Source organism: Ixodes scapularis, unplaced genomic scaffold, assembly GCF_016920785.2.
Source record: "Ixodes scapularis isolate PalLabHiFi unplaced genomic scaffold, ASM1692078v2 PGA_scaffold9__187_contigs__length_104089568, whole genome shotgun sequence".
NCBI lineage: Eukaryota > Metazoa > Arthropoda > Arachnida > Ixodida > Ixodidae > Ixodes > Ixodes scapularis.
The window spans coordinates 84,621,208-84,634,235 of NW_024609884.1; positions in this window are offsets into that span (position 1 = coordinate 84,621,208).

Genomic DNA, 13,028 nt, shown 5'->3' on the forward strand with positions numbered 1-13,028 from the left:
CGTGAGAATCCAGCGACGCTATCGCCAACGAAAATTTCGAAGCGGGCGCAAGGCTTAGCACTGCTGAGAGCTGGAAGACGGTATGTTAGACAGTATCTTGGACAGAAAATGAATTGGGAAGACGGTACATTGTACATGACTTTCTTTCTTTACTAAACAGCTATTTCGTTGACAAAAACGTATTCTAACTTATTTAAATGTCCTGAATGAATTAAATAAATATTGTAGTAGTTTAAGACACGTTTCCTGGAGGAAGAAAAAGCAACGTTGCTAGCGAACTACTTTCTCGACGGTGGAGGCACTTCAGATGGGCGCAATGCGCTTGTGGGTGGAGCTAAAAGATTGTTCTTAGCTTGCAACCGACTATAGATTAATCTCTTCGTTCCACGGAACATCAGAAACTCCGAAAAGACAAGCCTTCATATTGCCGCGCGCGCAGCTGGCCAAGTAGGCAGCGCGCGCGTGGCCTAACGGTTATCGCGGCTTCCCCCCACGCGAAAAGCCAGGGTTCGATTCCTGGGAGCGACGCATCTTTCGTTATTCCTGGAATTTAGTTTTCTGGGAAATTCGAGAACCCTGTTGGGGGCTTGTTCGAGGTCCGAATGATCTACGCGTTGAACATTCTATTCCAGAAGCTCACTCGTGTACACATCGCGACACTGTTAGCGCGAACACGACATCGGCGCATTTTCGCATTTTACTTCTAAATAATATTAGCGAGCACGAAATATTATCGTCTACATTATAGAACTAAGTGATGTCTTTCCGTATTAATAATAACTTGGATGACAGCCCTTGGTTTCAAAGAGAAAAACCGGAAAAACCGGCGATCGCTTTTTCGCGCTCTGTGGGCTTCGCGTAGCGAGCCAGGGTCAGTTTCGCCCCAGCGTTCCACTCTGCTCTTTCGCCGACCGCGAAGCTCTGCTGTTATCTTTCGTTTCCTTTTTTTTATTTTTGGGCACAAGTTCGCCCCCATTAAACGTTTCAGTTTCCCCAGTTGTTCTTTGTTTCATTTGTTCATTCGTGACAATATTCTCACTACGCATAGGCGCAAGGGTAGTCAAGTTCCTTTCCACGTTCGGCGTGTGGTTTGCATGGTTGTGTGTGGTGTGTCATGTTATGTCTCCGAGTGACGGAACGACGAGTTCGGACTGATGACTTCTCATCACCCCGAGGATATACTGCTGCTGCCTTTAAATCACGCGGCAAGATAAAGCGGCCTAGCAAAGATAAGACTCTCTTTCCTTGGCGTCTAGTTCTGTAGCACATAGAACATAAAGCATAGAACATAGAACATAGCATTATTGGTAAAATAAACATTTTACAAAACACAATAGCGAGCCGGAATAAGCCTCAAGGGCTTGTGTACCTGGCTCGGCAGGTGACGAAATCAGATAGATTAAATAACGAAGAAGACTAATTGAAAGCAATTTACATTTTATAACACACCCGTTCTCTGAGACCTCAGTGCATATTAACCTAAACCGAAAAGATACACACACCAAACAAACGCCTTAGACACAATGCAGCCGCAATGTTTAGAAAAAAAGGGGAAAAAAGAAAGAAAAACGAACAAACAAAAAAGCAATGCGCTTTAAAATCTGACTTCATTCCCTCTAAGTTCCGTAACGCATTCCTAAGTTGTTTTTTTTTTTTTCTTTTTTTCTCGATGTTATAAGGAGCATTGATTCTGGTAGGCGCTTAAATACATGCGGCACATAATACATTCTCGTACGCTCACCATACCGAGTTCGAATACGCGGTACCTCAAAACGGAGAGATGGCCTCAATGGCCGCTGTTGAACATACGGGGCTTTGAAATTGGAGCTCCAGAAATGACGCAGCACGACGGTTTTTCTAAAAAGCCACGCAAAAGACGGCATGTGAAGTTCCTGAAATATCTCTGCACTCGAGACGTCTGGCATGTCAAACGGGGGTGTAGGAAAAAATGTGCCCGGAAAAAATGTTCCCGGAAAAAATGTCCCCGGATAAAATGCCCCGGGAAAAAACGGCCCCAGGTGGGAAGTAGGAAAAAATGTCCCCATAGGGGGATTCTCTATGTCTGGGTTTCCCTGATCCTCATGACCTTCGGGCGGTCCGGTCATATGTCCTTGGGAGAAAAGGCACTGTGTGGCAAGTAGAAAAAAACGGCTCCAACAAACAAGGAAATATACGATTCCCCGAGGTACACATCGCGACACTGTTAGCGCGAACACGACATCGGGGCATTTTCACATTTGACTTAGAAAGAGTATTAGTGGGAACGAAATTTTAACGTCTACGTTATATCCCCAAGTGAGAACCTTCAGTACCTATAGTAACTTTGATGACAAACTTTCGTTTCTATGAAGAAAAAAAAAAACAAAAAAAAAACAACTAGCGTTCTTATGTTTGTGCTAACAGTGTCACGCTTTTTACCTATTTGGAAATGGTACACAAGTACCTCTCAAATTTTCCCAAACACAGTACTTTGGATTTGGCTAGAAGTGCTATAAATGTTTATTCCACAATAAAAAAAATAAAAATACAATGATTTGGTTTCGGCAAACCCAATAATTTGATTTCCAAAATACCCCACAATAGAATATTTCGGCTGCCTTGTGTGACTTCCAGTCTCCCTTTCTACCTTTAGGTGGGTCAGGTCATTTGTGACCGGATAATGACAGGGCAGCCCGAAGGCCACGAGAATGGGGGAAAACACAGCGGTAGAGAACCCTTCGGGGACATTTTTTCCTACTTTCCACATGGGGCCTTCTTTTCCGGGGACATTGTTTTCCGGGGACATTTCTTCCGGAACCCGTCAAACGGAACACGTTTCAAAATACTTTTCAACAGGGAATTAGCTCGTGCACGCCAGAACAGCGAACATCCCATAAAAAGTGCACGCATTTGTTAAACCTTTAATAGATACTATATTTTGGTTTTGTGATTGTTCAGAAGTATCTTCACCCTATATTGGGCCCCTAGTGTTTGTGCGTGGTCGGTTTTTCTAATTTTTTTGGAAAGTGGAGATTTATTTTTGCTCCTTAACTTTTCGCGACATCCTTGTATTTCGTCTGGCCTTCACGCGTTGGTAATTCAGTGCTACCTCAAAAAGCAGATGAAGTTGTGTGCTGTGAGTAAGCTTCTAAAGTTGGTGGGCCGCAACTACGACGATATCTTGTCCCAGTTGTAGAGTCCCCGAGTGTGGGGACGTGTGTCAAGAACAACCAGTCAGTCGGAGCTCTCAGGAAGACTGTTTTATGTTACGAGACATTCCCATTATATCCTAGAAAACAAGGAAGAGGAAGAATGATGATAACATGGCAGATAGGACAACACAGAGAAGAAAAGGAAGTGATAACGAAACATGATGAACACAACATTTCTCTCCCCCCCCCCCCCCCTTAATTGACAAGTAAAGAAAACTAAAAGGGAATATAATACAGCTGAGAAAAAGAGAAGGATAGAAATAGGGCATAGCGTACAAGACACATAACCAACACACCATCAGTTACATATATGTCAATACAGTTTCAACACAGTTTTAACACGCATGCGAACAATACAGTTATTACATCGAAACAAATTCATATCATTCAGACCTAGGTGTTCCTGGCCGGGAACTATAAAGCTAATCACGCTTACTTACACGCATCGATTTCTATGGACTCCTATGTACACTTCGTTAATCAAACAAAATCGCCATAGTACAAAGGTGGTCGACGGTTTCGACGTGGCCTTTGCATTCTTGGCAGTCGGGGCGTTTCCATTGCACTGTCTGGCGAATACGCTGCCCCTCCGGAGGGGAAAGGCTCACCGACCGACGACTGTCCCCTTTGTCCCGAGCCACGTCCCGACGGCGTTGCACAGGGCTCCATCCTGAGTTCACGTGGGTGTCTTGGGGTCCCGAAGGGAGGCGGTGTATATGGTCGACGCTGTTGTCTTTGCCACCGTATCGGAGTAGTCGTGGAAGGCTGTACGTGTGGTCGGTGCTGTTTTCGCTGCCGCTGCGTGAGAATAGCAGCGGTTGGCTGCCAGTCATGGTGGCACCATCTTAGACCTCCGGTAGGGTTTACACCTTGAGGAACTCTCTCGGCTTCACTTGAAGTGGGCTGTACAAGTGTATCCCATCCTCGTCGCCAAAATGAATGTAGAGTCCCCGGGTGTGGGGACGTGTGTCAAGAACAACCAGTCAGTCGAAGCTCTCAGGAAGACTGTTTTATGTCACCAGACATTCTCATTATATCCCAGAAAACAAGGAAGAGGAATAATTATGATAGCATGATAGATAGGACAACACAGAGAAGAAAAGGAAGTGACAACGAAACATGATGAACACAACACCAGTACACTTGCGGAAATGTCTTTGACACTCTCAAATTCATCGCTTACAGTACTGGATCCGGACTTGGGCCACGGGCTGTTCGCCGCCAATCTAGGAGAGCTAGATTTTGTTCCACTTCAACACTTACAAGTCCTGAGCGCCACGTGCGATCTCCTCAGCCCAGCATGTGCAGGTTCATCGCTTCGGAAAGCGAGCAAATCACGCGCCATACGCACGAACACTAAAAATAAAACAGGCCAGAAGCTTTTTTTTTTTTTTGAAAGGTTTATAGATTTGGGACCATGTAATTTGCTTTAGCCGACTCAGTGGTGTTTTATGCCACCTGCTATATAGACCCGCTACTTTTCAATGTGCTTTAGCCGGCTAAAAAGGGATGTATGTCACTAAAACTGACGCACGACCATTCAATTTGATGTAGCCGGCTCATTTTTGTCATATCTCGCCAAGACTATATAGGTCTGCGACCTTCCAATATTCCGTCTACTCTCGTACCCAGCTACCTAATAGGCGTATCCGGCATGGGCGACGAAACAATAATAAAAGGTTTCGACCTGCAAATAGTGAAAAAATAGAGGGGAGGCAAAACGAGATGTGTGACGGTTACGTTTATGTCCTAAATGCCTTGTATTGGCGTGGCGACGGCAAAACAATGTTTTCGCCCATACTGGAAGTGACGACACTTCAAGATGGCGGCGCCCTTGCGGAAAAGGACTATAGGCACTCGACCATTCAATTTTCTTTAGCCGGCTCAATGCTGTTTTACGTCGCCTAGGCTACAGACCGGTGACCTTCTTAGCAATGTAAGGGTAGGAAAGTGGAAGAGAGTTAATCATGCGCTCGCTCGGGCGAGCGAGCGCATCCCATTTAAATTTCTTTAACCGGCATAAAGAACTGTGTTCAGGCAGTGAACATGCGACCATTAATTATTTTTTGAGCCACCTTAGTTGGGTGTATGTCGCTGATGCTATAGACACGCGATCATAAAAGCGCCTTTAACTGCCTATAGACCTATAAGTTGATTTCCGATAAGATCGACCATAAAAGTGGCTGGTCGACATTTTTTTCATGAACTGATGCTTTTATATGCCGTTGTCTAGTGTCTGATATAAACAAATCCACGCTTAGTTTTGACCAGAAAAAAAAAATTGTGGACATGAAAAATTGTAAGGCATGCGAGGTGGACAGTACCATTAACGCGCACTGATGGAGGGGGCAAGTTTGAGAATAAATAGCTAAATCTATAAAATGAGGAGAACTCTAATACATTTTATAAACAAACTATGGGTACAGCTTGTTTGTAATATATAAAAATAATGTTTATTTAAAGTATATTTCTTTTTCTAAACATTTCAAAACATGCCTGCTCGAACCACCAATGGCAAAATTTGGAGGCCTGTATCTTATGAACTAATTTAATCAGCATCATATACTTTTCAGAGAGTATTCTACTTACATATGGCTATCATTTAAAAGAATATATATATATATATATATATATATATATATATATATATATATATATATATATATATATATATATATATATATATATATATATATATATATATATACATTAGGTATCCGAGTGATACGATAGCCGTGATATATTTAGGCAAACATTGGAAAAAATCGTAAGGGTGCAGGCGAGCTAATAAATATTAATCATGTTGAATTAACCTGAGACTGGGCTAGAGAAGAAACACCAAAACGTAGAAGGGACAGAAAATAAAACAGGACGACGTCTCAGACTTTCGTGTTTTGTGTTGGTGGAGATGACCTTGAGATTGAGACTGTATAAGAGGGTGGACTAAATAAACCAGTTAGCTGAGTTTGAGACGTCGTCCTGTCTATTTTCTGTCCCTTCTACGTTTTGATGTTTCCTCCTTACCCCAGTCTCAGGTTAATTCAACATGGTTATTGGAAAAAAATCAAACAACGACAAATTCCGATGCGAATAAAAAACAAAAAAACAAAAAAAAAACACCACCTTTGATTCTTTTTAAATTTGGGTACCCTGTCATACTTTATTTCGGTATTCGTTTGTATTAAAAACATGTTGCATTATTTTATTGAGAAAGAAGACTTAACTCCACAAAGTAGTGTCTTTTTTCAAAGCGTACACTCAGTAGTGCCTAAGTGACTCTGAGTTCCAGTTTCAAGAAATTAACACCACATCTTTTATATATTTTTATTCAAATGAGGTCACTGACAACTAGAGCAATCGCTCACGCAGTAAAGGTGAGGAGAAACTATATACAGCATTTTACATACAGCGCAGAAAAAGGTATCCTATTAAAGACTAGTTATGCGAGAAAAATGATACAGTGTGAAGTTTTACTTTCCGGAATATTTTATATTTAGAATAAAAGAAAAAAACTTTACTTCCACACACAAAAATAAAGATATAATACTAAAATTGTTTAGGTTAGCTATGTATTTCCGGGGGCAAACCATTTCAGGTCAGGGGTGCCACCGCGCCGCACTGTAAGAGCTTCGATACTCTCGGTGTACGAATGAACCGTGGAGCCGAGATATTTTATCCTCCTCGAGGATAACGTTTCGTGAATCTCATATGGTGATCAGATAAAGATTATAAGCTATCACCAAGTAAAACAACAAACACCCCGCAAAAAAAAAAAGAAAAAAAAGAAAGAAACGGTGATAAATAAGATGTTCCGGCTTTCAAAATGAGCAGTTCTTCGGGAATCAAATTTGACACTTTACGCTAAGGCTTTCCTCGATTTGCCCATTTAATAAAGTTTCTTCTAACCAGATCCGACTGTCCGTGCTACATATATGTCACAGGTTCCTTCTGTTGATGACTTGCACAGCCGCCACGCGTGCCAAGACTCAATGCCAGGAAAGGCGCGCACCGTCAGCCACTCTTCTTTTTTTCGTTGACGATACCGAACAACCTCATTTTCGTCCAGATACACAAGATGCACTCAGTTTCTCGGATAGAACGCTCACCATTGTCCTGGCCGTCTGAATTGCGTTTATTGAACGTTCTCTCAGGTTATTTAGCGTGGCCTGGTGCTTCACGAGTCCGCCAACTCCGTCGCATGCATTTTCCCATGTCCAGATGCAGAAAATAACCACTTGGCTTATGGGCAATCGTTCCGTGCAAACTAAGGAAGCTGGTAGCGATTCTTAGAATGACTGACGGCCTCGTCACTTACGTACGTCACGGGCGAGTATACCGCAACGTTGTCTTCAAGTCCAGTGTTGTACGGAACGGCGTTCCAAGGAACGGCGTTCCTGGAACGCGTTCCTTTTAGGAGGAACAAAGGAACGCCGCCGTTCCATTTTGTATCGGTGGAACTGGAACGGGAACGCGTTACATTTTTACTGGAACGGAAAAAGGAACGGCGTTCCTTTTTTTCGTCCAGTGGAGTAATTTGTATTTTATTTCTGAAAGGGAAATTCTAAAAGTATAAAAACAATATCCATCTATACGAAGAGCAGGATTTCATTAACTTTTTGGTTACATACCTTATGGCTAATTTTGTGTGATACTCGCTTGATGACAATCGGGTGCAGGAGAGCTAGTGGACATCGATTCTTTTTTCAGCGCCCGAGACTGCGCTACAAAAAGCCAAACTTTTACTCGGAGGAAAAGACCCAGAAAGAAAGACGTTTCTAACTCAGCTACTTTCTTTGCTTCCACGAATCCTCGTACACGCAGAAACCTAAGACCGACTGCAGCCATCACTGAACTTCCACAAATAGACGTACAGTTATAACAGAAGAGCAGGTTACCCGGTATCGAACGCACCCTTGTATCCCGAATATTGGTGGCATAACATATACAGAAAAATTAATTTTTATTTCTTCTCCCCTTGTTCACTATCTTCAAACTGAACAGCGAGTTCAACCTTCAGGAAGAAGGACTTGTACTTTTCAAGACTGACCTTCCAACAGCCCTACCTTCTTCACTTGCTCGTCTTGCGGACAGCAACATGGAGTAGCTACTGTTGTTATGTTCGAACAAGTGACTTTGTTAGATTGAAACGCTTGAGGTTGTTGTGAAATGCTCGTGCGATGTGGGGTAACAGTACATTTGGCTCGTCTGAATCGCCCACCACAAAATATGGTTAAAAGCTGAGATTTTTATAGGTGAATATATCAACAAATGAAACACTTCCGCTTGTCTTCTATTAGTGCCTTTCCATCACTGCATTCAAATGTGTATGTTGCCATTTGATGGGATAGATAAAAAACAACAAAAACCACTTTGTTTGATCTAATTGTATATGGTAATCGCCAAAATACAAATGTAACGTATATGGAACGATACGTTCCATTTCTTTAACTGTAACGGGAACGAGTTAATTTTTCACATATGGAACTTGTAACGGGAACGCGTTCCAAACATCAGAAGGAACGAGGAACGAGCTTCCGTTCCATTTTTTGAGGAACGTGTACAACACTGTCTTCAACCCACTCTTTCACTTTTTCTAGAGCCAAGCACGTGTGAGCGGCGGCTTCACACGAGTGCTCACTGATGATAGCGAAGCTGTTTGTTTATTATCTTGTCGACCACTGCACATGTAAATGTCGTCACTTTTTTTTTTTTTTTTTTTTTCAGTAGAATGTTTAAACTTTGTCAGGAAGCACGATGGTCCAGTTTTCAGCAAAGTCAAAATGAAAGACAATGCTCCCGCGTTGCATGCACTGCTTTTCATCGTAGATCGCTTTATCTTGCGTTTGTCGTATATGGTTGTGAAATATCCAACTTTCAACCGTTACTTGAATGACTTTTAGGAAAGTTTCAGGATCCGATGTTTTTCTTCTTTTTCACAAGGTCGCCGGACTCCCATGTTGTAAACACAATCTCTTCATCCTTTGGGATATGAAGTTCCTCGAGTGTAAGAGACTGGCCTTTTGGGCGGTGATGACAGTCTCCTTAAAGACACAGACATGTTAGTGGGTCGCACAGAAATGCGGAGTTCATTTCACCAGTGCTGAATGTTGATCCTCTAACGTTCTCTACAGCGGCGCAGCGCACCTAAACGCAAACTTCCTGGTGTGGAATACATTTGACCCATCTAGGGCGCAAGAAATAAAATGTCGTTAGCCCAACGCCGGAATCAGGATGCTTGTCTTTGTATACACGAAAGACCTCTCAGATTGAGCGTGTCACGAAGCACTTCGGCACGAACGTTTTCTCCCCGTCGAACATGACAGAGATCACGTCCATCTGGTTGGGACCTAAGCGCGAATATTGTAGCTCGTCTTTCGTGAAGCACTCTAGGGTAGCAGACACATTCTCAGGGCTCACCTGTACCTCGTGTGAGGGTCCGGCTCATACCACACGCCATGCTTTTCCTTACCTAAAGCATAAACACTGTCGCCATGTTAACCTTTCCTATAGGTGAACATGGCGACAGTGTTTACGCTCCATTGTATTTAGGCGGGGCTCTAGTATTTGGGGCGTTCTGCTGACTGTCGGTGTCCCTCTTTGTGTTTGATATTATCGGCCGTGACGCCAGCGAGTGGGATGGCGAGGCACGACTTCTCAGTAAACAGGCATCGGCAGCCATATTATGCTGGTTGAAGTGAAGCCCCTTATCCTTGACAGCGAGCGGGGAAATGCGAAAAAAGATTTTATCGGCCGTTTTGCCAGATCTAGCGACGAGTTTCGTCTGCTACTTTCGTCAACTATTGCGCCATAATCCTGATCTTCGTGAGGAAATAAAGGTTGCTAGCCACAGAACACTATCACGCAGGAAGGGAATGCTTGAATATGTTTGTATTCTAGATATGAGTCAGGGATATATAGACCTTTTCATCCTTCTCCGCATGGGCGCTGCCATCTGGAATCACGTGACGCGGCAGCCATCAGGTTGCTTCAACTTGCTGTTCCGCTTTCCCCTCCGCGCCTTGGCGGATGCGTTGTATTCGTGTTTTTCTTCGTGTTTCACCGTGCTTCCTTGCCTTACTTCGGAAACTGTAGTCCAATACGTCTACTCGACAACTAAGACATTATGAGGGTTCAAGGGTCCTTATGACAACTGAGGTTTGATTACTAATAGTAGCGGAACATTTCCAGTAAGAAGCGCGTATATTCATATCACGCGTTTTGGATCGGAAGGAGCGCAAGGAGATTATCGTTATTTCCTGAAAGTACCGTTCTTTGTATTCATAATATATTGAAAATAGTTTATTTTAATTATTTGAGGAACCTCGCGGAGGAGATAGACAACGAACGTTTAACTTGTATTGTATCTGAGGCTAGAAGTAATAGTACGTCAACATCAGGCGATTTGTTTGTTCATAATATCACACCTACATATGAATGTGGTTCTCATTTATTTTTTGCGACGTAAATATTCGGTTGGTCGGTTTACTTATGAAGTTTAAGAAGTTGTACACCGTGCTCGCTCGCACTTCGACAGTCATTTAACTGATTTATTGATTATATTTAGATAACCAGTGCTGTCCACATAATTTATTTTAACACAAAGGTTGGGACTTCCCGCTTAAGAAACTGCCACAGACACTTAACAATATGGGGTTTTAGAGTAGCATGCACTAAGAAATAACGTCGTTTCTATTTGGAAATCCAAAACGCGGTTTGGGTTCGGCGCATGCGCAATAATAACGCCGCTTTTTCTTTTCCTTTATTTTTTTTTATTTTTTATTTATTTTTTTTTGCGCACGCTGGTTTAATGTTTGCCAGTATCTAGAATCCGCAATATTTGACGCAAAAAAAAAAAAAAAGACGTCAGCATAGCAATTATTTGAGTCCAGGATTGTCGATGGCGAATAGAGGTTCACTTTTAGTGGCTGCCGACGCCGAAATTTACAAAGCGAATCTGTTCAAACAAATAAATTTTGTTCACACAGGTCCATGAAGTGGTGCCAAGCGCTTGAATTCAGCCAAACTTTCCGAGGTATTTCTCCTCCTGCGCCCTTTAATTTTAATTGGCCAATTTTACGGGAGACAAATGGCAGATTTAATTTGACAGGCCTGTCACTTGTATCATATCTTGAGTAAGCAAATATTCATATAAAAATAATTTATTTCCTAGGGCCAATATCGCGAAATGTTGCTAATGAGTTCTTTAGCGGGGTTGATAATTTAACAAATTTCCTACTCGGCCTCTCAAAACATGCTCGAGTACTGAATTAAAAAAAGGGCCTGAGAACGATACTACTTGTTTATATCAATTGTCTGCGTCATTACACGATACGTTTTTAGTCTGCGAAGTCCACGAAAACCAAAGAGTGAGTAGTAAATTCGCGAGTTCAACTGTTCTGGTCGATTCAGCACAATGCTGATCAAGCTGTCGATATGCTTCTTTACATTCACGTGTTAGTCTCTTCTCCTTTTTCCTGCGGCCGCGCGCCCTATGGCTCCGTCGTCGATGTGCCAGGAGGCTATGCTCTGGTTTGAGGCTTGTCGCTGTCGTTTGTTTCTGTCTGTCGCTCCAGTGGGACACGGGTATTACAAACCGAGCCGTTCGAAGCGTTACAATCGAGCCGTTCGAAGAACCCATGGGGTGACGAGCGTGTGGCTAGCCCAAGGAGCACGTAGCTTCCACAGCACTGACAGCTTAGGGCTGAGCGGGGTGGGGAAAGCAACCTGTGTCCGAATTTTGAGCGACGGGGTAATCTTCTAGGGGGAGAATGGCTGTGTCCGGATATACAAACGAGAGTCCGAGCAAGAGAGAGTCCCTCCTTTGCGTCTTCTTAAAGGGCAACTCCGCTTAATTTCAAAATTTTTGAGATAGTGGCCGATTTTGCTTTTTGAAGCACTCAAAAACAATCCCCAATCCTTTGTTTCGCGAAAAATAAAATATTTTTCGTGTAATTTTACTCTAGCTATGATCACAAACCGAAACCGAAACGGTGGCAAAGCCGGACAACATTGTATATTCGGCATCACTAAGCATGTACACCCACGTGATATACAAGGGGAAGAAGGAGCTCCCCTCTTATCAGGATCCTCCTTTGTGCCTCCTGGATTAGCACCAGGCGTCGCTATTCTCCTCCCAGAAGATTATAGAAGATTAACCTGTCACTCAAAATTCTTACAAAAGCAGCTTCCCTCTCCTCCTTTTACTTGGTGTTCAAAAGTATGCGATGTAACACAAGGCCGCGCTCAACGAGGCGATCGGCTTATCAGTAGTATCAATAGTCGAGCGCCGGGCCGGCCGAGCGCGTCACTCACGTCTTTCACGGCGCTGGCGCCACCCGTGCTCTCCCCGGGAAAGAAAACAAAATTGAAAAAAAAAAAAAAAAAGAAGCTGTACATGCTTGATGACGTCGCGGACGTGCCGGGAGAAGGAATTTGGAGGAAGCGGAAATGCAGCCGGGCAGTGTTGTCTGGCCCGCACGTCTCATCCAAAACCAGCGGATTCGTGCTTGTCAAACTTTGACAGCGATTTTAATGAACTTCTAGGCGGAATTTCGTCGTCATATTTGCCATGGGGGTTCTGTAGATGATAACAAAGAAAACTGTATAGTTTTGCACTACTGGAAAAGAAGCGGAGTTGCCCTTTAAACTGTATTGTACAATGCGCGATTTGTGAGTTGAGGAGGAGAGCTATGAAGGAAAATGTTGAATTCCAAAGAGCGACGCTGCTCCGATGGAACTTGCTACGTCAAGACTGCGTACAAGTTCCCCAACGTTGCTAGATTACCTCCCAAATAGGCTCCACATGCATCCACCAGCTCGAAATTGAAAGATCGTGTA